The sequence below is a fragment of the Strigops habroptila genome, chromosome 11, assembly GCF_004027225.2.
Source record: "Strigops habroptila isolate Jane chromosome 11, bStrHab1.2.pri, whole genome shotgun sequence".
NCBI lineage: Eukaryota > Metazoa > Chordata > Aves > Psittaciformes > Psittacidae > Strigops > Strigops habroptila.
In genome coordinates this window covers 37416853-37442829 of record NC_046360.1, presented here as the reverse complement: position 1 = coordinate 37442829, position 25977 = coordinate 37416853, and the positions used below count along the sequence as shown (strand labels likewise).

At 45.5% G+C, this 25977-nt stretch overlaps 1 long non-coding RNA gene across 2 annotated transcripts; it reads left to right on the top strand.

The window, feature by feature from the left end:
* The first annotated feature begins 1710 nt into the window (after positions 1-1710).
* On the top strand, positions 1711-14827 carry LOC115614399. Of its 2 annotated transcripts, none has more exons than XR_003993712.1 (5): positions 1711-1905; positions 2716-2794; positions 3731-3840; positions 6122-6259; positions 13514-14827. It is a non-coding gene; the product is annotated as an uncharacterized LOC115614399 (long non-coding RNA). The 2 variants fall into 2 exon arrangements; XR_003993711.1 differs by having other exon boundaries at positions 12791-14827.
* The last annotated feature ends 11150 nt before the right edge of the window (positions 14828-25977 follow it).

The window sequence follows — 25977 nt, the reverse complement described above, 5'->3', positions numbered from 1 at the left end:
GTGGTGGTGGTGGATGTAAGTGGCCTTTTATAATTGCACTGAAAGCAGAATGGGACATTAAGTGCCCCGGCGGTGCAGTGACGAGGAGCATCACGGGGAACGCTGGGGCCGAGGCGAGGGGCTGCTCGCAGCCTCCCCTCTCACCTCTGCCAGGTAGCTGCTGGTGGGTGGTTAATGATAATTGAGCAGGAACACTTTCCTCCGCTGCATTTTTTTATTGCTATTTATCTTCATGATGGGCCAATTTCCAATTTGTCTATTTCGGTAATTAAGCCAAAGAAAAATGTTACTGTAGCATTCTGCTAAGTTCCCGAGCTCCTGATGTTAGCAGCTGGAGTTGTAGAGCCTGTGCTGAAATACCTGTGGCCAAGGCAATGGAGGGTCCTTTTCTCTCACTTTGGGGCATTTAAAGGCTCTTCCCATTCAGAGCAGGTGACCAGAATAGACAGAACCAGCCTTGGGGCTCTGGTTGTCATCCAGACAAGTATCTAGGAGAGGGGTGAGGCCACAAACCCCACATCACCTGTGCCATGCAGGGGAGGACAACCCTGGAGCACAGTTCTCTCCAGGTGAAGAACTAATTAATGTCTCTAAACTGAGACTCTCAGTCTAAGCTGTAAAAGTGGCAAATATTCAGATATCTCTGTTTCTTTGAATAGGATGGGTAAAACCTCTCTGAATATCATCTCAGGGCAGATGGGCTTTACAGTATTGCTGTTTCTTCCGTGCATACTTGTGTAAGGAAACAAGAGAGGCCACAGAAATGATTTCTTCCTCTCCTAACCCTGCCTTTTTCCCCCTCTTTCTCCACAAGATTGGATCAATGCTGTTAAAAGGTCTGCAAAGAGCAATGTTGCTGATGGCAGGCTGGGATGGTGCAGCACAATCATATCCTCATTATGTGGCATTATTCCACCCCTGGCAGTGTTCAAGGCCAGGCTGGATGGGACTTGGAGCAACCTGCTCTAGTGGAAGGTGTCCCTGCCCGCAGCAGGGGGTTGGAACTGGATGAGCTTTAAGCTCCCTTCCAACCCAAACCAGTCTGGGATTCTATGATTATTTGCTGGATGTGGCTGAGTTACGATTGTCCTCAATTGTGGATTCAGATTGCTGAGCCCCCCTGTGCTTGCTGTAAGAGTGAAATATAGTTTATTTGCCTTGGGGAGGATGGGGAGACCTCCCTCCAGACTGTAATATTGAGTTCTGTTTGCCCTGGAAAAGCAAGCCCTTAAAATGCACGTGGGGGAGGCAAGGAAATGTATGGTCGGGAAGTTGAGTTTAGGGGATGCCTAGTAAATTTTGTGTGGGATGAGGACCAAGAGGGGTTATAGTTTGCTCCCCCACGGTGTTTCTTGTGAACACTGTAAACCAAACACTATTTTTATAATGAGCAGAAAACAGAGGCAGGAAAAAACAACAACAAGCAAACGACCTAATCGGCTATTAAAATATTTCCAAGCAATGGAATTAATACAATTCCCACCTCAGAACTTATTTGCCTCTGTACAAAATTAACATAGATAAATAAATTAAAGAAAAACAACCTCACCCAAACTGCTTCCTAATAAAATGTGATCATAGCAATAATAAGCTGCTTCAGTGCATGAATTTGGTTGTATTAATTCACCCCTGGTGTAATTGACAGCTCTCAGCCTTCAGCTTTCCGCTGAACAGCGTACTACGGCTGAGTTATTATACCTGGCACTTCAGACTCTTCCACATCTCATTGCCTAATTGTGTTCTCTTCTAGTAGGTGAGTGTTAAACTCAGACATTAAAGGATCTCTGCCAATTACCTGAAGCTCAACATTTGATCTGTCTGAAAATCTCACCGCTCCTTGGGGGACTGCTCCTCTGTCTGCATCCTGAGTGCTGCCTTCTCTCCTTGCTTAGCGCAGTGTAAAGCGTGAGTAACTCTACTCCTGGTTTTAAGGGCGTAACAAGAGGGAATAAATAGAGGGAATTCAGGCAAGCAATCCAGCCACCCCTCCACCTATTCAGCATTAATGCTAGCATTAATCCAGCAGCAGCTGCTAATTATGTAGGATTTATAGGAAAATATATTGCTTGCTTTGCCAGTTCTACACATGCCGTTTGACCGGTGCTTCTGTGTGATACCTTGTAAAAGCAGCAGCTTTTCTGGGATTACTTCCCCATTGTATTGCTTCTCCTGCTTATAGTTCACTGCTGTGTTTCAGTCTGTGGTCACTGGAAAAGCCTGTATGGCTCCGCAGTGCTTTGGAGACCCTTGTTTGCAAACCAATCAGTTAAATTAAGAAGCTTGATTCTTGTTGCTGTGTGATGACATCTTCAATTTAGCTGGTGCCCCAGTGAGGAAGTAAACAAACAATAAAAGTGTCACAATTCCTTCTAGTTCCATTAGACAAACAAGAAGTTTATTCAGCGTTTTGGCAAATGAAAATTTAAGCAAACTGTCGAGGGAGACATTTTCCCCATCAGATGCTTTCTGAGCGGGGATTATAACAAGAAAGAGCTATCACCCACCATGTCATTATAAACAAAGGCTCCTGTGAACCCCCTTTATTAAAGATTAGCAGCACTGATTACAGCCTCACAGGCTGAGCCAAAGACAAATTAGAATCTCTTTGCCATGGGATAACTTACATTACCTTCCCGGGCACTGAGACTGTTGCAAACCCCAGCCTCCCAGGAGCGGAGAATTTTCACCTCTGGCTATTCATCCTCTCCCATTTAGAAACAGCCTGGAGATCTGTCTAGACCTATTTGCTGCCAGAGACCAACACTTCATTACACCTCCTGCCGTATGATTCCAGGTGAGACCAGCCATTCATGTGATCAGGAATACCAGATTTTGGGCATTTATCATGGATAACCCTTAAGGCTATTTCAGAAAGGGTTGCCAAGCCAAGCGCCAAGGAGTTCTGTTCCAGCAGGGACAGACCAGGATGCTAATACGGTGCTTAGCAAGCCAAGCAAATTCAGTGTTCGGTGCCATGTGGTGGCCACAGGCTTGGTGCAGAGTTAAAGACCCCTCAGATTAGTTGCAAGGTGCTAGAAATACTGTCTGTGACTTGTAAAGATCAGGATCCTGCTCTTGCCCACCAAAGTCCATGAACACATATTTAGATGTGTGTATATACCCTTCTAACCATCCAAAATATCCTGGATAGCCCCAGGGACCAAGCAGAAACAGCTGCAGAAGGGATGTCAGTGCTGCTGTGCAGACTTCCCAGTGTGATGGAGGCTGCCCTTCTGGCCTCCCAGATGGGGTTGTTGTCTTTACATCCAGCACAGGACAAGAATGTCTTTGTGGGTAAAAAGGACAAAATAGCTCAGCTGTGTCACAACCATGCAGGGGGTTCAGCTACCACCATAGGAGCCATTCCTGATGCAGCAGGGCATGTCTGAGATGTGATGCTCCACTTAGTGGTGTGGACTGACCTCTCCTGGATGAGAAGGACCACAGACCCACTATCCCTCTCTCACAACACAATAACTGAATAGTTCTGCCTCCCCCTTCTCTCCCCTTTCCATCCCAGGCTCAGAGGGCTCATGTTGGGGGACAGGATGGCAGTGAGGAACCAGTGCAGGAATTGTGATAACATTTCAAGAGACGTAAGCAGAGTCCTGTGCATGTGGGAATGGCAAAGGGGTGGAGAGGCAAAATCCTGCAAATTAAATCATGATATCAGGAGTAAGGTTTGTAAATCTGATCTAAGCTCTCAACTGGTTGTGCCAACATATTCCAGGTGGCATCTTCAGAGGACCATGCAGGATGAACCTATCTTACCTGTCTTCAGATGGGATGCATCTAGATTCCTGAAGGAAATGAATAACCAAGTGTATCTGTGGTTAACCGGTAATTTCTATAACCCCCTTGCAACCCTGCTTTATTACCCTCCAACCCTTACCCGTCCCACCTCCTAACTTCCCTTCCCTTAAGCTCACTGGGGTCTGTAGAAAGCTGTTTTCAGGCAGGGAATGGTGTTCAGAGCAAGCCTTTTTTTAGCAACAAGGAGCTCAGGGTGGAATGAGCCCTGCCACTTGCACAGTCACAGCACCAGTCTTTGTTTATGTACCCAACTGATGAGCAATTAACTTGGAGACGACACATTCTATGCAGAGCACAGGCCTCATAATGTGCTTTCTATTAAGGCTGCCTCACATTTCCTATTATTAGACTCCACTTTCTGTTACTTACAGCTTCTCCAAGTTCTAACCGCTCCGGCTGAAATCTCCCCTCCTGGGTGTTGCCCCAGGCTGGACTGATCCTATTTTGCTTGGAAAGTTTCTATCTGCCCTCGGGGAATCCCGAGCATGGTTGTGCAATCTGTGCTAATGGCTCTGAATGACTCACAGCGAGAAGGGGGACATGGGAGAGCCAGGAGACAACACTAATGCAAACCAGGCTGTGTAATTAGGCTGAGATGGAGCTAAGCTAAAGGCAGAGGGGTCTTGTACAGAGGCCTCTCTGATTTCCTGCTGCATGCTCTTTGTTCATAATGACTGGAAGAGTGATCCTGCATTGTCTGGTCATGTCTGGTTATATTTTCTTGGATGTAAATTACAATACAGCTCGTCTGACCTCGGTGTCATCATCCCCAGCAAATTGCAACTGGTTCTCACACTGTTATTATGGAGCGCAACGCTATACAGGGCAGTCATTCTCTCTCCACCTTCCACCACCTACGCTTTCCTGTGCTCCTGAAACAGCCAAAAGCTTTCATTACTGTGTGACTGGAAAAGCGCCATGGGTTAAAGTAGCAAAAGGTGTGTGCCTCACAGGAAAAGGGCAACAAGTAGGGCTCTGAATTCCAGTTTTAGGGGCATTGATAGAGCTGGTCAGTAGAAAAAAATGGAGGTGAATTGCTTCACTTTGTCCACAGTTCATCCTTAGTGGGAGAAGCATCGAGGCAAGAGATTATAGTGAGCTTACAGGAACCATAGCTTGAATATTTGGTGCAAGGTCTGGAGCAGAATGATGATCCTCACCAAGCTGCTTCATCTCCATGTCCTAGCCAAGCAGCAGCTGGCAGAGGAAATACACAGATTTAAGGTCAGGCTACACAGGGCTCACAAATACGGAAGCTAGTCACTGTGGAAGAGATGCAAGGTCACTCTGGAAGAGATGAAAGGCTGCTGCGCTGAAATGCATTGCTTTGGGCAACAGACTCGGACTATGCAAAGGTAAGGGAGGATTTAACCTATTGAGGAGGGAAAGGAAACAGTCTCCTGGTGAATGACATGTTCCTGGGCAGACCTTACTTCTGCAAGTCCCTGTGATGTCTGGCAGAAGGGGCCTCCTGATAGCAGTGTCTGGGTTGTCTCTGTTGGGCTATTGCATCAGGTTTCCATTGCCCCCCCATCACAGGCATTCCCAGAGCCTGTGATCCCATTCCCAGAGGTCACCCTGAGATTTTATTAACCTGAGCTCCCAGTCCTGCGACAGACGTGTTTATAAAGAAGCTAATCCCAGAACCCTCTTGTCCCTCTATTTATGGGATCAGCTCTGGGCAGGGATGGTGACGACAGTGAAACTCACATTGGTTTAAACAAATACAAAGTCAGATACACGGGGGAACTAAAATGAAAAGAAAGGAGCTAAATTATTCCTGCAGAGTGTTGGTACAGCAGCATCTCAGCTCCCTACGTGTGGCACAGCCTGCTAATGCTTCCTAGATCTGCCACCTCCCTCCCCAAGCTAGATGAGAAACAAACCCGTTATCTGAAGGACATTTGTCTAAAACTCCTCTTTTGTGTCTTGGCTATCTGGGGCCTGCAGCTGTCACTTCCCTTTCTTCTTGCAATTGCTCCTACTACAGCTAATAATGCATTTATCAGGCAGGATTTACTTATTTACTTATTTGTCTCCATTTATTATTTAGGTATGAAATGGGTCTTTCTCTCCCCATGGCTCCAGCAGAAAACTATAGTGTTCCGAACAAGCAGCGGCTCCTGCCTCAGCCGCAAGGAATTGGTTTATTAATATATGGTGTCCCTGCGGCAGCCTCTGGGATGTGGGCTTTTCACCTGACCATGTCACCCCTTCCCATGGTAGCTCCTAAAGTGAAGCTCTCACAATGGGACAAAAAGCAATCCAAAAAGCAATTTACTTTGCTGACAATTTCCTCTCTCCCCAGAGGTGCGGTCGGAGATATTTCTGCATTGGAAGGAGCAAGGAATCAGCGTTCCCTGCAGTGGAGCTGGGATCAAAGGGCTGTGATGCCCCAGCCCAGGGTGTCTGCAACCTCCAGAGGTTCACGGTCCAGCCTCCCAGGGTAAGTGGGTTTTGGACACTTTGGAGGGGGCGGCTCATGAGATGTGGCTCAATTTGGGTAAATCAGTTCCTTGTTCTCGCCTCCCACTTTCCTTCTCCTTCTATCCCATCTTTCTGATGGTGGACTTTGGAAATGCTGCTTTTTTGGGGAGTACACCAAGTTTATGCCCCTTTTGGAACAACCATGGAGGGTTTGAGGGATGAGTTTGTCAAACACACACACATCCTGCTTTATTTAATTGCCTGTGGCTATCTTCTGCTGTTTGTTCAAGGGCTGATAGGAAAGGAGCTGAATGGCTAAACCTATAGGTTTCCTACTGCTCTATTAATAAGCCCCATTCAGGAAACATCCAGAAACTTCAGCTATCACCTGCTTCTGTCCATGGGATATCTCCTTTGGATGTTGTTGTATATCTAATGAGTGATAGGGCTGGGGTGGGGCAGAGGTGTAAGACAAAAGTTTGTTCTCAAGTGATTGGCTCTTGCTAATTAGATGACAGAACTGCAAAAGAAAGCAATTGGTATGGATGCTGTGGGGAGACAAGAAAGAAATCATTCAGTTGCAAGCTAAAACATCTGGAACACCAACTGCCCTTTTGTTTTCAGGAATAATGAAGCAGCTGTTTGAGATCTCAGAGAGATATAAAGGAGAGAGTTGATCTGACATCTGTAGGGACATTGTTGTGTCTTTGGGGCTCAGGCTGGGAGGAAATTCACTTCTTTTTTCCCTTGGAACAGCAACGTATAAGCTTGAAAAACAGAGGTCATTCAGATATTCCTCCGCTTTTGCATGCTACTCCTGAATTAATGGGGTGAAGCAATTTCCCTGATCTTTACAGGGGGTATGTGTAGGAGGGCAACGAGAAGCAGAGGTCAGCCCATCGGGTTTACAGGAACAGGGTCTTGGCCACCTAGTCACTGGGAATCTTCTGGCCTCCCGTTCTGGCTGCTTAATTCAGCAGCCAGTTGGAACAAACAAGTGGCCCAGGCCCTGAATGCTTCAATAGCCAAAATGTACATTTAGTTCTGTGTGTGAGAACTGGGTGGACCCATGAGAACAGATGTGTACTTGGATTGGATCCAGGGCTTGTGAAAAATCCCCTCTAAAAAGAAGGAGAAATGGTTCTCCCAGGCATGGAAAGACCTCTTTTCTGCATTACCACCCATGCAGTTGCACCAGCAATGCTCTGCAATTCAGGTTCCCTCTGCTCACTGACCTGGGAGCTATGAATCACTTTTTCAGTGGCAAAGAGTTAGAAAGATGAATTCATTCTGCTGTGTGTGACAGGCATTGCCTTGCTCACCAAGCTGAGGATTTCATCCTGATTCTTGCTTCTGACAGACAATGGCTTTACCTCCTTGATGGCACTGGGGACATCATAGTCCCTGGGACTTCACTCCCTCTGCTCCTTCCCCTCTACTGCCAATTGGCCAACAAGCCCTCTCAAAATCACTGTCCTGAGAGGCATTTAAGCTGTTATCTTCTACCCTGTGGCAACACTACTTTGTATGCAGTTTGGATGACATGTAATAAAAAGCCTCTCCTCTCCACAGGAGCACAATGGCCATCTTAGAGGAAAGAGGGGGTCCCCTCCCTGACGTCCATGCATTCTTCATCACTTCAGGCCTTACCCTTCCACCCATGCATGTGCCCACCAAGCATCATCCATGTCGCTCAGCAGCGATGCCACTTGCTTGTTCTACGTTTGTGTAATGCAGCATTTCACCTGTCCTAAGGGAAAGCAAAAAAGCAGAGCTCTAAGCTGAGGTCGTGTGTGTCCTGTATTGCTAAACGGCTGCGTATCGGTACAAGCTGTAGTGGTTCAAAAGCGTGTCTTCACTGATATAACAGCGAGTACTTGGATTGCTAAAGGGAAAGAAGATGGTCTCCCTCTGCACTGTGCTGTTTGATTATATCTTTGCCTTTCCCCAAGTGCAGATGATGTTGCTCTGTTTGTTGGGTTTGGGTTTAGTGAGTTTAATTTGCTGGTTCTCCCTGCAGCCACCATGGTCCTTCCAAAGCCAATGCTGGGATCATTTTTAAAGAAAATTAGAAGAAAAAAGAAAAAAAATTCTCATCTCAGCTTTGTAAAACCCCACTGGAAAAAGCATCTGAAATGTGAAGCTTCTTTCCTCTGGTAGTGAAGTTGGATGGATTCACTCATGAGCATTTTCTGTTGAATTATAGCCAAATAATTTTGCAGCTTTCTATGTTTGGGTGGATGGGTTCTGTTTGAAAAATACCTGAACAGTTTTCCTCAAAGTAGAAAAATGTAACCTAAGTTACAACAAGTTTCCCAAAGCCTAAAATGAAATATTTTGTTTCAGGTTGTGTAGAACATTATGTTTGACCCAGAATGACTTGAAACTTGGACCTGGCACTGCAGAGCCTCCTGCGCTGGGAGCCTGCAAGGCTCTCCCTTTCATCTTTGTTCAGTTATTTTATTTTCAGGAGCACCAGTTTCACCCAGAAGTGTAACAAAGCTTAATCAGAGGCCTTTTGTCATGGGCCATTTAGATCCTAAACACAGATTACAACGAGAGTAATCTTTAAAAGCGATACAGAGCAGAGATCTCTGTAATTGCTCAGGATCCATTCATGCAGTGTGTGATGTGCTAAGGAGCTGCCTTACTCAATCAGGGTGGGTTTATTCCCCTCCACCCACCTTTCCTGCCTCATTTTCCACAGCTGTAAAGCTGATAATCTCTTACTTGCCTTCGCATCCACCCTAACTCGACCTGTGTCTCCTTCACACACTGGGTAAAGTGTGATCACAGCTAAGCAACAACCATTAGACCCTATAAAATTAGGACTAGCCAGGATGACTTCCTACATTAGATCAATTTAAGTCATTGGCTGGTGGAAAGAAAGTGTGATTCTCTCCTCTGTTAGCTGGGGCATGGCTTTTTTTTGTGACAGCAGGGGGTGTGACTGTAGTTTTTCTCTTAAAGTCATTGATTCTGCTTTCTACCCACATCTTCTATTCTACCTGTTGCCTGTCCTGGAAGAGCCTCCTTGCCCCAAACCAAGCCTGGTTTTATTTTCCTTGGAAGCACAGGATCCGCAGTACCACCTCATAGGTGATCCTTCTGTGGCCCAAAGAGAATCAGGTCCTTACTGAAGGTGGTGCAGACATCATATTTCAGGTTATAAATCTCTCCTGAGCAGCTCATGAAGTACCAGCACCCTGCACTCCAAACCAGGTCTCCAGTTCCTGATGTCAGCCTCAATTTAATACATTTAATAGGCCGTGGAGGGGAAAGCAGCATAGAATTTAACTCCAAATGACACTACTGGTTGTGATTTGGAGGGGTGGCAATAGCAGCCAATGCTGGAGAACTGGTTGGGTTTTCCCACCCATGGCATAATATAAATGTAATGAAATAGTAATTGTGTACTAAGCAAAAAAAACACCCTGTATAAGATGAAGAAGATATTCACTGAACTTTGCTAGCCAGGCCACAGCTTCTACATACTTATTACAAGGCTGTTAAACCTCACTAAATGCGTTTGCAATAACTACTTGCTATTTCATTACAGAGCAATAACTCTCCTTATTGAGTCTAAATTAAATCCTTATTTGAGACACTTCATTTAAGGCGTTACTGGGAAACCCACCTTGGAAGAGGTAGAGCCAACCTTTGCTTTATGGCTTACAAGATTATGTTATACACATATGTACAAATGTCAGATTTCAGGGAATTTCACCTCGGTGGCTGCAGCCCACAGCCACAGACTGTGGGTCAGACTCCAGGCACAGCCTGAAGCTGTTCATTGCATTAAGACCACCACAGATCCTGTGGCTCCCCCCCTGCCCAGTGTTACCAGTTCCTCCCCTTTACAGCTGTGTGGGGAACCAGCATTCCTATTAAACTTCCCCTTAAAACACTGCCAGACCTGAATGCTGGAGTCTCCTCACAGTGTGTCCAATCTCCATGCTAAGCTCAGCAGTATTAATGGCCTTCTGGAAGATGGTGTGAAACCAATCCAAGCAGCTTGTTCCATCACGAATGGGCAGGAGGAAAGTGTAGACAGGTTGATTTGCAGATAGGAGCATGAGCAGTATGGTAGCCTATGATGAGGTGAGTGGTTCAGCTGAGAGGCAAAAGTCCCCTCCTTCACTCCATGGCCAGTGGAAGTCACAGCAAGAGGGTTTGCTCAGGGAACCATCAGCTGGGTCATGCCCCCTGAAAAATCAAGACTGTTATTCAGGATTTGAAAAGAAAAAACATCCATAATATTGATCAGTGCTGACTGGGAGCATTTAGCAGTAGATCTCAGAGAGCTTTGTAGACCTGTGCCTCTTCTCTACTAAGGCAACTGAAATGCTGTTTCTGAGCTGCAGCAGAGTTAGTGGTAAAGAGGAGATTACAGCTACTTCTGCTAAATCCTATCTCACCCACTTTTAGCTGGGTAAAGCAAAAGGAACCCCTCTAAGTGAATGTTTTCAACACTCCCTTGAAAACTCAGCCTTCACCAGAGCATATTTAGAAACCACAGTGGAAAGGGACAGGTTGGCTCACAAGATAATGGGATGTTTTTAAATTCTTCTACCCTTAGGCTACTGGTCAAGGTTGGTGATGGTCTATGGCTGCTCAGCTGCCATTGGAACAAAACTCCTTCATTCATTGATTACTGCTGCTGTAGATTACTGCTCCTCAGCTTCTCCTCCCTGGCTTTTTGTGGTATCCCAACCCTGGGTTGGGATAGAAGGGACCAGAAGCTGGTCCCTGTTCTTCGCCATAAATGCTTCCATGAAGCAGCATGTGGGAAAGCCACCTGGTCTGGGACTTCTGCACATCTGTAGTGCAGGGCAGTCCCTGTTTGGGAACGTGTACCTCTTGGCAGGTAAATTACGTCTCTGATACAAAGCATTCCTAGAAGAAGGGGCAAAATCTTCCTCCCTTCTCTTTCACTTCCTCTCAATGGAGGAAATATGCTGCAGAGAGAGTGCTCTAATGAGCAAAACTCATCCAAATCCTTTAGAGCTGGAGACATTCACATCCTTATCAGGCTCCAGACTTAGCAGCTTGGGTCTATTTCTAACATTAAACAGAATTTTGCCTAAAAGCCATTGCTGTTTCTTGGAGAGGAAAGAAATTTTGAATCTTGACAGTCCTCAGGCTGGGCTAACACAGTAATACCAGAGATTTCTCCTCTCACAGTCCTTTTAAACTCAAGAGTCTGTGTTTATACAGTGCTTAGCCCAAAGGGGGCTCATTCTGTGTTGGCTCTTTGGCACTGCAGCAATAAACAGGATTAATAACTGGAGTCAGCAGGGCTTGGTACCCGTTAGAATTTCCCATGGACTATGCAGAAGGTGCTGTTCCTACAAGCGTCTCAGCAGTGAATTATTTATGGGCAGCATAAGGATCGTAGTGCTTGCCAGTTTATTAGATTTATAACTAGCTGTGCTAGGTCCAGTGCGTGTGTGCCTGTGCATGTACAAGCACGAACTTGTTCAGTTGTTTCTCTCCAAGCCCCTACTAGTTAAGGAAGATCTGCTCACACACATTTCCAATATAAACACCTCACTTTGTGACTTAGACATGAGAAAATCCAGGAGAGGCAAAAGGATTGTTACTAAGGAAAAGAAAGAGCTTGTTTGGATACTTTAGCAAAAGATGCAAACTTTCATCCAAGCACAGGCTGAGAAATGAAAACCCCAGATTATCTGAAGGGTGAGAAAGTTTGGTTTACTTCCCAGTTTCACAGCTTCTTAGAGCCCTGCCTGTGTGGGTTTTATTTGGAAACATGTGGACTTCTACCTCCTTTCATGCATATGCATCATTTTGATACCCAAGGAACTCCAGATGGGCAGTTCACTGGCTGGGTATTGGAAAGGATTTTAAACACAATTCTCCTTTCAAACCCATGGATGGGAGCACTTGCCTTCCAGCTAATGTCTGCTGTTCTGGTTCCAACAGATCTCAGAATAGATGTTATTAAAGGCTCATCTTTTCCTGCTCTCTCTGATACATCTGTGCTATGATGTTGCCAGTAGAATCATCACTGCATATGAAGGTGCTGGCCTGGGGCCATGAAGCTCTACAACACCTCCCTCTGAAGCAGCACAGGTGACTTGTGTTGCTATCACCAGAGCTTCTGTTCTGCGGCAGGAAAGAGATGACAGGAGCAAAGACCTTTATTCATGCAAACTTCCTATGGCTGGAGCACAAGTGGCTGGAAGCAGAATGTTCTGCAAAGTTTTCTGTGAGCCCTTGTCAGCTCTGACTGCTCTAGAGAGAACCTGTTTGAGGGTGTTCGATAAATTGGGTGGTTTAAATAATATATGGACTGTCTTTCTGGCTTCGCGAAAACCGCTGTGCGAAGCACTCTCTTGCTCAGCCTGCAGCAGGTTCCTTCCCTTTCCTTTAAGAAGTTATCTTTGCTAGGCACCAAAATCTCACTTCTAACTTTTGGGTTTTGCTGTGGAAGGTTTCTGGTGAGACCTGAGCGGGCCAGTGCGCGTTTTACAGCGCTGCTTTCATCCTGTCTTGCTTAATTTTTTGTTTGTTTCTTTTTCTAAAGGTCATTTAAAGAATCTGTTGGCAGAGAAAGGAAAATAGCTTTTTCCCCAACAAAATGACCCAGTCAACGCATTTCACATTCCCAAACAAGCTCAGATGCTTCCCCAGCCGTCAGACACTTACGTTTATTGCTAAAGTTGTGTATCAAGTCTGAAGATCATCATCTCATTGTGCCATGGTTTTATGCCTTCATCCCCTCTCACCCAGCACTTGTGGTCCAAGAGATGAACCTGAGAAGGGAAGAGACAATTATTTCAGTGCTGCAGGTGGGAAATGGAGTCACAAGGCAGCGAACAGCTTGAGAAGGGCTGTACAGTAACCAAAAGTCACAGAGATACAGCAAAGCAGAGAAAAAGGGCTGAGTTTCTATATTCTGGTGCTTCAATCACATTGCCATCTTCTTTCTCTGCCCCTTGGTTATTTCAGGTCTGATAATGGTGATAAGTGAGGATTTCCATAGGTCTACTCATTTTTGATTGATGAAAGATGCTTTCAGAGGACTGATCCATAAAGCTATCCCTGGAAGTGTTCAAGGCCAGGTTGGCCCCCATGGCAGGGGCTTGGAACTGGATGATCTTTAAGGTCCCTTCTAACCCAAACCAGTCTGCGAGTCTGTGATTCTATGTCCTTTTACACAGGGCTGTCTGGCAGACTGTATCCAAGATCAGGATAAAAATACCATTACAGATACTGCCCTCCCCACATTGCTCTGTTCTGCCTGCAGTACTCTCCTAGGTTGCCTCAGGATACCTCAGCGAGACCTGCGCCTTCGTCCTTGTTGAACCTGCCCTACTTTCCTGGGGTGAGTAACAACAGCAGCCGAACCACAGCATCAGAGAAGTCAGGGAAGAGCTGCTTGTGTGAGCATTGAAGAGCATGGAGCAGCTTTGTGCAATGGATAGAAGTCACTTCAGTCAACGTTGGCTTCAGTATCTACAAATGATTTCATCATGCTAGGATCCTTCTGTAGTCAATGGGGAGAAATAGGCTCTTAAGGGTGTGATTCATGTGACCTACTTTAGGCATCTACTTTGGAGTGAGATGAATTACACCTCTGGCTCCATCGACTGTATATTGATGAGATGTCTGTCTACTATAAGAAAGGAGCTTTGGGTGACTAGCTTAAACTTAGAAGCCTGAATTTAATCAGATTAATCCACCCTGTATGTCTACACATGCTTCAGTTCTCCCTCGTTGCTGTGTAGACGTGGCAGGGAGTGCCTTTTTTCCCTTTGGAAGCCTGCAAATAAATCAGATTCAGAAAGCACTCAAAAAAGAGCAGCAATGAGATAAGGATGGCATGTGCAGGAAGCTGGGCATGGAAAGATATTTGCTTCCCTGTGTCTTCGGGGGAAAAAAAAAAAAAGCAGAAATCAAGGGCAATAAAGGTGATTTTGTGCCTAAAAATAAATATATATTGGTGAAGGGAGGTTTCCTGGAGTTTTCTGGCAATTTGCCACAGAAGGGAAAAAAGGTCCTCCCCTCCCTACTGAGCCATTCTTCCTTGAAAGGTTTGGACAATTACTGCATTTTACCTTTTCCACCACAGCGTGGATGCTTTCTTCTTTTTAACAGTTTGTCTATGAGCATTTTAGCTTCAGCTTAATAAGAGAGGATTGATGTTCACACTCTATGGAGAGGTTGTACAGGGCGACGTTTCTGCTTGTTGCAGCAAGAAGATTATTGAAAAAGAGGCCTCAGGCAAGTGGGTGGGGGGGGATAATAGTAAAAAGTAACCTGTCCTCTTCCTCCACTACAAAAAAACCCCACAATGAGGTGCAGAGAGAGGATAACAAATCTCGGTGGCGTAAAACGGTTGTCATCATGAGAATCGAAATCCTACCAAAACAGAATGATAATGCTTTATGTTCAACCCTCCCACTGGGAAGAAAAAGGAAATCTCACCTATTTGCCCCATGTCTCTGACAAAAGTGACTCGACTGCTTCAATCAAGAGCTACAAAAGAGTGCCTTCTTCCATTTCTTTATTTCAAGTGCCCACCTCCCTGTGTGGATCTGAGCTTCTGGAAGGTGCTCACACACCACCTTGAGAAGGGCTGTACAGTAACCAAGAAATAATAAAGTAAATTTCAAAGGATGCTGTCACAAAACTATTTCTCTTATTATTACAGTGCTGCTTTGCAGCTGCACAGCAAAGAGCACTTTGGGATCCTGACATCAAGACAGCACTCCCCTACCAGGCCCTGTTCAATGCCTGATAGGAAGAAGGGCTGATAGGGGCAGTGTCTGATACTCTTCCCATATAGGTTTTCTTCCCAGCAAAGTGAACATTATCACATTATCACTTCTTTAGACGCATGCTGCCACTTCCCATCTCTCAGATTCAACCATTAATAATCAAGAGCCAAATTTCTCACTTCTTGTCCTGTGGAATTCCACAACAGGACAAATGAGCTTTTCTGCACCAAACTAATGGACTTGGATTGCGCCTTGTTCCCTCAGTCCTCAGTAGAAATTGTCAGGCTAGGGGTGGATAGAGTAATGACCTCAGACCCTATCAATATGTTAAAGCCTCTCTTAAACTCTGAATATCACCCCAAGTCTTTCAGGTCTCAAATTTTAAGATCAGTGGTTGTGCCTCTGGAAACTGCAGTTCAAGGCTTGGCTCTCCACTTAACGCTGTGGGAATATAAAGGGTAGTCAGGCTCCAAGTCAGGAACATGATTGTCTCCCAATCGTACCCATCCACGCAAAAGTCACTCCAGGCTGAAATTCGCCTGACATTTCATTTCTCCCTGTTGGTGGGTTAAACTGGATCATCTCCAATCTGTCTTGGTGTGCAGGGTCATGACAGGCAGGGAGTGAAAATGCGGTTAGCAGTACAGGTTTATATCAGAAGAATCCATGTTCTGCTGCAAAAGCACCGGCTCTGCTTTTTAATGACTTGCTTCTTTATATCTATTTTTATATATTTGATCTCTTCCCCTTTGAAAAACACCAGCAGCAAAATACATCGGGGCTGACTGCATAGTGAAATGGGTGGAGGGCTGCAGAGATGGATTGCTAGTGCCAGAAAATTGCCTGATAATATGGGTAACTGCCAGGTAAGATGGAAGGTTAGAACACAGATCTGTAGATCTCAGATGCAGGAATTTTAGCTCTTGCACTTGAAGGCATGCCTGTGTAGCTGAACCTGGTCAAAAAGAGGTTGTTTTCAAAAGGACCTTCATGAGTGTGACTTCCCCCTGTCTACTTGAATTATTTTGCATCGGTCAGCTTTGATTTTCTAAACTACCCCTCGAGGTCTTGGGCAGCTCCCTTTAAGGGCTTTCTGCAGATTATTAAATGTAATGTACCTGTAATTTCAATATCACATCCTGCTCAGAACTCATTAGATCTCAAAACAGGCGTAAGTAGCAGTGAAACCCTTGTTCCCATCTTAAACCAGCCAGTGGAATTAAATTATTTAGATGTAAGCTTACCTTCTAGTGAACCAAAGCAAAAGCTGCAGAGAGCAGGTTACAACTGTCTGTCCCAATCATCTGGTAAGGGTCAGGGGTTGCAGAGACCTGTGAAAGACACTGCCACGTGAGCTGAAGGATGAGCCGATGGCCAAGAGCGGCCTCCCAGGCTCCTTATTCCACTATCAATCCTCAATGGCTCCATGGTTGTCATGACATTTTTCCTGATTGATACCTCTTGTCATTGACATGAGAATCTGCTCCCTCTCCACTTTGTGAGAAGCCAGGTAAAATAATTCCATCATGCCTTCCTTTTTATGAAAATGGAGCAAAGCGTGGCGCGCAGACATTCAATCTCCCATCGGAGATAAAGCGCCTTCATTTACTAGCTCAGAAAATCAATACCTGTGATTTGATATGAGCGTTTATTTTCACTTAACTCCTTTCTATCACTGAGCCATTGGGGGAAGGCAGGAGAGCTTCATTTAGTGCAGCGGGCTTTGCAGGAAATGCTGCTGAGTGAATTGCACTTCACTGTGTGTACACATTCATCTGTCGGGCCAATATTCATCTTGTGCGTGTCTCCCTTTCCCGTAAGATCAAAGAAAGATTGTGTCCAGACATGGGGCAAACCATGGACTGTGGGCTAATACCTTGGACTGTGGCACTGCTGCATGGCGGTTCTTTCTGTATGAGCCTGTGTGACCATGAGGCATCCCTCTGAGCTGGCAGAGGACACAATGGATCTTGGGGGCTAGAGGGTCATTTCTGGAGTCATGGACGTCCCCTCTGGTCTCTCCATGGGACCCCAGAGTGGTTTTCAAACCTGAGACTGAATACCAGAGGAGTTGTCTCAGGGGTGTACTCACATCCCGACAGAGGGGTGATAACTAACACCGGCTCCCGCTTGCAGTGTTGGTGTGGAGGCATGCGGGTGGGTGAGGAAATAAATACTAAACAGAGAAGTCAGGTTGTCAGTGTGCAGGGATGGAAATGAAGAGCACTGACCAGCGATGACCTTTTGTTTACATTTCCCTCCGAAAGGGAGAAATAATTGCAGTTTCTATGTGATGCTGCCTTCAAATTACACCCTCTCTCCCTGCTCTATTCAAGACCAGCCAGTGATGACATTAGAGTCTTGAATCAAACTAAGTGGTTACTATGGTGTCAGGCTGAAATTATGAATCTCAGAGCCCGCCAGCTTGGAGAAGGAGCAGTGGCGGACACGTAATTAAAACTGGGAGAGAGAATAGAAGCCGCATTGTATCTGAATAGCAGCGAGATTGCACTTCCGAGGAGCCGTTACCAAAAAAAAGAGGAGAAGAAGAAAAAAAGATGTGCTTAGCAATGCAGTTAAATGCATAATCAGGGCCCAGGAACAATGCGCTCTGCTGGTATTTTATTGCTGGCTGTACCTTCATGTCTCCAGTGACTGCTTAGAGCCCACCCTAGAATCCAGCAGTCCCTTCACAGTAAAAAGATGACATAAACCAAACCACCTCAAATCTTTGCATCCAGAAGACTAGCTTTGCATGGCAAAGTGACAACATGCCAGGCAGCTGGATGTGGCCTCCACCATGATCCTCACCCTGAGAGGGGCCAAAGCAGAGCACTGATTGACGAAGGGCATGGAGGTAGGGCCGGGGTGTCGGGAAGCAGGACTGAGCTGGTAATTTCAGCGGTCATTAGCGGAGCTCATTGTGAGGTTGATAGATCTGTGCTGCTTTGTTACAGTTAAGTGGACTGATTGTGGAACACAGAAACGTTTTCAGTGACATGACAGCTAATTTAGAAAGGGGGGAGTGGTGGGAAAAGAACACGCATTATTCCATAATTATATCTCACTCTGTTCCAGCCCCATGACTGACTCCCTTGAGAACATAACTCTGGTTTCTCTGACACCCTGAACAAGAGCGAGACGGCAGGCTTCTCCCTTTGGGCTGCTGCACAGTGGGTCCCAACCTGCTTGTGGCCTTTTATGCATTATCCTACTGTTGTACTCATTAAACACCACCAACAGCACAATCCCACTAACCCTCCCACTGCCCAGGCATCCGGTTTCCATGAATCCTTTACAAAATGCACTGGATTTTGTTCTTGTCTCTCTGTTGGGTGCTGGAGGCTGCTCATTCACCCACCCTTCTGGTGTCCAATGGACTAGATGGATGCTATGCTATGCTATCTTGAGCACGGAGAGCAATTCACCCCAAAGCTGGCAATGACCTATTTCATTTAGACTTGGAGCATTCCAGCCAGAGCCCCGGGAAGAAATGGACCACCACACCTTCTACTGCAGGCACCCCTCTGCGTTGTTTCCAAGGGGCAGATGTACAATTAATAGGTGATAAAAGAGTAGGTTGCATCATTAAACACAGTAAGGAGAGCCAGCAGAAGATGGTGCTGAGGTTTATCAGCCATGTCAGGGACATCATTTACCATGCACAGGTGCTCTAAAGAAGATGTATGAATTCACCTTTTAGATAAGGGGGTTATTTTTTATCACTAGGCTCAAAATACCTGAGCTGAATGCTCTCAGGGACAGATCTGCTGAAAGAATAGATGCTGTTTCCACCCTCTCCCAGTCCTGGCTCCACCTATACAGATAATTAAAGGCTTGCAGAGCTGGAACCCAACACTGCTAAAGAAAAATATCACATCTTTTTAATTGACCGCCTGTGTATGTAATAGAAAGAAATCCAGACTATGGCCGGTAGGCAGCGCAGGAGTTGCCTTCCATCTTTCTTCTTTCAGGTCTTTGAGCCTGCATTTCAAGAGGGAGAGGGAAAATAATAGAAATGCAAAGCAGAGGGGTGGGAATTGGCAGGAATGCTGGTGGGGCGGGCCGAAAGCTCTGCATTGGGAAAAGTCCTCAAATGCAGCTGCTGCTTCATGGGAGCAGTGGCTATTTTTGATGCGCTGCGGCTGTATTTGCACTTTCAATTGCTGTCATTAGGAAGGCAATACCAACTGTTGTAATTATTATATCAATGTGGTTCATCAGAGGTAGCCACCTCCCACTATTGAGCACCTGCTGGATGCCTTCCTATGTGCAGAGGTCAGGTGAGTCTGCTCCAGTTATGTGAGTTGTAGTGTTACTGGGGCTTGCACGTTCCTCATGTAACCTCAGATACGCTTTGGACGGAGATCTTTAAGGCTCAAGAATGACAGCAGCTGGGCAAGAAAGACTGAAGCCTCTCTAGGCAAGAGCTAAGGGAAGTTTCTTGGCCACTTGAACATCTTTAAGGTGAAAAAAGGTAGATTTAGATTAGATATTATGAAGAAATTCTTCACCTTGAGGGTGCTGAGGTGCTGGCACAGGGTGCCCAGAGAAGCTGTGGCTGCCCCATCCCTGGCAGTGTTCAAGGCCAGGTTGGATACAGGGGCTTGGAGCAACCTGCTCTAGTGGAAGGTGTCCCTGTCCATGGCAGGGGGTTGGAACTGGATGATCTTAAGGTCCCTTCAACACAAACCAGTCTGGGATTTTGTGATTTCTTTGCAAATCTGGCTTTCATGTGAGCATGTCCCTGGCACAAATATTCCCTCCCCAGAAGAACATGGAAGTGAAGGAGACGGGGCTCAGTTTCCTATGGGAGTGTCCTTAAGAAAGAAACTAAGAGAGTTCTGATTTTGGAAACACTCCGGGATCAACAGTAAGGTCCCCACTGCTGTGATGGATGCAGATTTTCAGCAAGGAAACAGGGATAATGGCCACATATTGCCAACATGAAGGCCCCTTGGCAAACTTAGGAGAAGGTGCAACTTTTTGCAGTTACAGCTTTCATGAGAATCTTAGGGTTTTAAGGAAAAACCATCTGTCAGGAAAGATGTAAGTTAATCCTATCTTGAGGCAGAGGGGAATTCTTCCTTGTTCCACCTCATTTTTTCTTCCACTTAGAAAGATTTTAATGAATTCACTTCTCCCCAGTGTTAGCCTATCTAGTTCTTCTTTCAACTTTTCATGGTCAGAGAAAGCATTTGAGGCCTTCGTGGCTATCAGAATCCCTGTTATAGCAGAATATGAATTATATGATTAAGAAAAATATTTAGAAAATAGAAATATTTGGCTAAGTCTGTTGAGCTTTAATTAAAATTAATATTATACCTTATTGGAGCAGAAATTCTGAAGCATCACATGTAACTGAATATATTTAACCAATTAACTAAGTCAAACAAGGCTGTCTAAACTTAATCACAGACCTCTCCATTCCCCTATTACGTCAAGTGCTGCTAATGCTGTTATACTTTTGACAAGTGGCCCCTGGTAAATGAGCAAATCAATAATGTATTTGAGCTAGACAAGAGGGGGGGGAACTGAGCACATCTGCATTTCTGCAGTGCCTTTTGCTGAGGATCTCAAGACACTGTGTGAACCTTCAATCTGTTAAACTTCCAGCAGTGTGGGGAGGCAGAACAAGGTGGGTGAATTATGGATGGCCCACAAGAAGGGGAGGGACAAAGGTCTAGATCCAGACAGGGGTTTAGATGCCATGCTAGACCCTCAGCTTGTGGCAGACCTCACCCTGCCCATGCTCCCCACAGGACATCCCATGTCCCATGAGTAGAACTCTATCTACCTCCATTCAGTTTGTGTTTTCCAATCTGGGGTTGCACGGATCAGACTTTGGCTGCTTTAAGACTTATCTACACATTCATCTCCTGCACCTCTTTGGGATTTATGGTCCTCTCACACTTGTGGCTCTCTCCACAGTATGTTTTATGGCCCATTCAGGCTGACATGATGATGTAATACAGCTTGGTTGGCCATCCCTATTCCCTTGGAGGAGAAGAGTGCCTTCCAAAATTCCGGCACTAGTGAAGTTTTAAATGCTCTGAAAGAACCAACATCTACTTTTCATTGGGGATCTTTCTGCAATAACAGTTAATCTCATTGCTGGGAACCTGTTCTTGATATTCGTCCTGAATTTTCCTATTATTAGAACCGAAGTCTAGGGACATATTTGTAATGTCCCTTGTACAATAAGTAAAATAAGTATTTATATAGTCACAACACTTATCTGTTTAGCCTGAAATTTGAAAGACCTTTCCAAACACTAAAGCAATAACCCAGGTGAGGAGAGCAAACATTTTTAGACCCACTGTACAAGAGGAAATCAAGGCCATGAGAAATCCATGCATGATTTAGCTGATATAATGTGTTGGGTCTGTGGCTGAGCTGAGCTGATTTTCCAGGATTCATTCCCCAAGCCTTAGACAATTTTTCTGCATTTTTTTTTTAAACAAATGTTACACATTATGATTTTTGTTCTTTCTCTTTATGGAATACATCTACAAAACAGTTTTCCAATAATGGGTCATTTATGTCGCATCACAGTGTGATTAATGGATCTTTACATCCCCAGAGAGGATCAGGCTAGTGGCACGGATGCCACACTACCCCTTGTGAAATCAGGAGCTCAGTTCAAGTTTTGGCAGCTCTGGGATGAACTGGAGCATTTTCCTTGACTCCAGTGCAGCCTCTTGGCATCACTCCCAGTTCAAGTCAATGATAGTTGATATCCAGGGGGGCTCAGACCCAATCACACAGCAACAGGAGGGTAAAGAGCAGCAATTGCACTCAAAATGAACAGGTTCTTAGAGGAATGAAAGGCAAAGATGACTAGTACCCTCAAAAGCAGCAATGCAAAACAGGGAAGTTTGGATAATGGTACATAAAACTGTTACACATGAAAGGAATCTCTGGACCACACTGACAGGGTGAAGTTGTGTTTAGGGACTCACAGGTGTGTGAAGGGGGTAGAAATTAATGCTAAGAAAAGATGGATGAGGGAATTTCTTCTATTCAAGAAGAGGCCCCAAATGGGGGCAGAAAGGGGGATGAAGGCAAACACAACATGAGCGCCCAGATTTTCTGGGTGAGGACTTGGAACAACTTTATCATGTTGCCAAAAATCCCAGAGTTCCTTGGGCATCACTTTTTCTGCTCTGCCTCCATGGGAGATGGCTTCATGAGATAACGATGTTATTTCAGCACAAACCTCTTTCATTCCTGCAGGGAATTAAAAGAGGAAAAAGGAAAAGAAGGGGGGGTGGGAGGTGGTGGTGGGAAGAAACCAATGTTATTTACTCCTCTGCAGCTGACATTAAAGGCTCCTTTAAGGGCCAGTGGGTTATTAACTTCCTGTCGCCTGCCACAATGATATGCTGTGACATATTGTCACCGCATTCCAGCGAAGCCTTAAACATTAATTGGGAAGTAAGATGAGTGAAGCGACTTTAATGAGATACCTTGTTGTAACTTCTAACTTTACACATTATTTACAGTGATTCCACTAATGGTTCCATCCATCAGATGCAGGGAGAGGGACTGGGGAGGAGAGCAGGGGAAGGAGGTGGTGAAAAGAAAGAGATAAATATTAGAAGTTGAGTGAGAAAGGTTGAGACTAGGGTGGGAAGAAGCTACAAGATGTGGGACAGAGAGAGAAGGAGAAGTACAATCCCTCTGGTGTTTTTCCTCCCTGATTTACTTTCCTGCAGTGATTTAAAACTGAAACCTACAGGTAGGAGAAAGTACCAAGAGACCAAAGACCACAGCAGGTATAATTTAGAAGATGTGGGGAGGCTGCACTCTCCGATCTGATGCTGACTGGTGTAATATCCAAACTTGTGGTTGTGTGACAGCACAGAAACTCCATCCCTTTCCATTCAAACATCCACAGAAACAACCCTTTCCATCAGCAACGCAGCTCTGCCCACCTCTCTAAAGCTAGCACCAGCCCAAAGCTGAGAGGGGACCATTGCCTCTCACCTTACATGCCCTTCAATTACAGCCCTAAGCTAATGATAGGAAAGATTCTGGACTGGCAGCCTCAGAGCCTGAAATCCCTTGAAAAAGGGCTAGATCCTATTCACATGACATTTGTCCTCCATTCAGCAGTGGGATCAAAGCCGAGCAGGTAACAGATGAACCCAGTTTCCATGCTCTCTTTATGCCCTAAAAGAGTTAGTTGAGCTTGTGAGTTGGATGGGTCAATACTGAAAGGATGAAGATTTGAGCCTGTTCGAATTAGAAGGAGCAGAATGAGAAATCATGGAGTCTGGGGAAGACCTGGAAGGAAATTGCCCACAGCACCAGGCATTTCATTCCTAGCTAGGAGACACTTGCCTTGGATTACAGGCTACACAGTTTCAGGATGCTCCGTGTGCCAGCAGGTTTGTGCGCTCCCTGTTCTGTTTTCCGTTAAATCATTCCTATCCTTACTCAGAGCAGAGCCCCACATGCAATCGCAGCTAATGGATTCCAGTTTTATTCCTCGGTTTAAAGCACACTTCGCAGTACTGGGCTGGGAGGCTGCTGAAACGGAGCAGACAAAGAGACAATTAATCGCAAGTACGGGTGTATAAAAAGCACCTGGGGATAGATCAGCTGGGAGAAACACATGGAGCTGGAGAGCACATGCGCCAACGGCCCCTTTTCCCATGGAAAGTTGAAATTCCGAGCTCCACTCCCAGCTACCTGTCAAGGTTGGCGTGCCTTTAATTATAACGTCTGTGTGCTTCTTTAGGCACCATTTAATTCTCTCTGACAGCCAACTATTTAAAAATAAAGGCAAACACTCCGAAGCTGGTGGCAGATCGGAGCCGGGCGAGGGATGTGCTAATTGCCAGATGCTGTTCATTTGACTCTGATCCATTACCAGAATTAAAGGAGAAAGAAATGGAAGTAGGAAAGAGGGGAAAAAACCCTGCCCCGCCTCCCCTGCACAAAGCTGTCTGTAGGTTTGACTCGCTGCTGTTAGCAAACTCCACTGAACAGAGCACATTGGGGTGTTTCTGCTTTAACAGCCTCACAGGCCAAGTCACTTTATGCAATGGACGGTGGAGCATCTCTCTTGGGGTGCAGTGTTCAGTGGCTTCCAGGGCTAGCAAGGAAATATTTCCCCACAGTGCAGCCATCTGTAGCCTCTCGCTGACATTTCCAGTAGCCAATCTGCTTTATCAGAGGTGAAAGATTTCCATAGCTGGTGGCTCAGGAGAACAGGAAGATAAGTCAGAAAGTCAGGCTGGATTTAAAGTAACTCTTCACTTGGATGGTTGCTAACACCTAGTCCCAGCATTTCTTGTGCTATTTAGTCTGGGAAAGAGGATTGCTATTGTCAAGGGAGAGGAAACAAGGTCAAGGATGGAGACAGACAACTTAGGTTTGCTCCTAAGGCAAATCTGAGCTGGATTTGGACTTAGCCCAGTGGCTTCCCAATGAATTTTGCCTCTGTGAATCCTAAGGGGAGATTAATTTATTCACAGTTGATTCTTGGGGGGAGACTCGGGTGCCAAAAATAGGCATTGAAAGCCAGTTAAGACACAGGGATCTATCAGAGAGATCCACACAGAGCTTAGGAGCTAAGGAAAACCTAACCCTTCTTGAGCAGTTTGTCTCCTTCCAGGCAGTCACTGCATGAGATGTGTTCCCTGGAGGGCAGGGATTTGGTAGCCAGCAAACAATAAGATCATCATTCATCCTTGCCAGCTCCTGGGGAAGCCACTGGTGTTGGGATGTCAGTCTCCTGTGGCTGCAGGGCGATGAGCTGGAGGGCATCTGTGCTGCACAAGGCTGGAATCACACATGGAGACCTTTCCATTCGGGACTGCAGCATTTGGTATGGCTGCCAGGCCACATTGCTCACTCTGGAAGTGTGTCTTGCACAGCCAGGGCAGCTCAGGGAGCAAGGCTGGGTCCAAACACCCAGCAGCATCTCATGGCTGCTTGTAGAGGCAGAAGCAGAGAGGGCTTCAATTCTGGTTTAAGATAAAAGGGCCTCTCTGTCAACTGACAAGTGGATCCATTCATTAAATAAAACCTAAGAAAATGCCTCTGACTTTTGTTCCTTGGGGTCAGCCGTCAGGCTGGGTGTTTGCTGTGAGCAGACAACAGCTATGAAATGCTCCATATGCAGTGCTTCAATATTGACTTCCAAATCAAAATCAAAGAAAGAGAGAAATGATTGAAAATTGGGAAAGAAATGACTGAAAACTCAGCCTGTTGCCCTCTGAAAGGTGGCTGACAACCCGGTGCCATCCAAATGGCATCCTCTTGGACTCATCTCTGCCTTTTTTTCCCTTGTGTACCATATAATCCACTGAGCCTTCTTTTTCCACACCTCAAATCTCCCACCCACAGGCCAGGCTTATTGCAGGAGTGATCCAGAAATGGGCTGGATATCCAGACCAAAAAGTCCCTTTAGGATCCCTTCCCCAGGATGTGGCCCCAGGGTGGATAACTTCACTCTGAGCCATCTTCCTTGCCTCCAAGTGAAGGTTATCCTGATACAAAGAATTACATATGCTCCTGAAATATGTAATTAGGCTCATGGCTCACATAGAGTCAGTGAGCCCAGAAGAACCAGAGCATCCATAACTATCAGTGGGTTTTTTGAATTACTCATTCCTTTAAAAGTAAAAAATAGGACAGAGCAGCTGTGAAGGAGGGTAACAAGGCAAAATTAGTCTTCTGTCATTTGTGCCAGCTCTAATCCACATGAAAAAGTTTCTGAACAGCAGTGTTTGGGTCCTTCTCCCTCGGTGGGGTAAATGCAGAGAATTCATTAAACAGACAACCTGGCTGTGCCTAAATCCTTCATTTGTCACAGGGATTTGTTTTAGAAAGCTCTGCTTTTGCATGAGATATATTTGGATTTGGAGCACAAAGAGTTTCTTTGTTTAATAGCTCTTCATTCTTATCAGGTTGGCCTTCCTTGGGGCTGTCCTTTTAGTTCTCTGGGAGTTTATTCTCATAACAGGCTCATCTATCC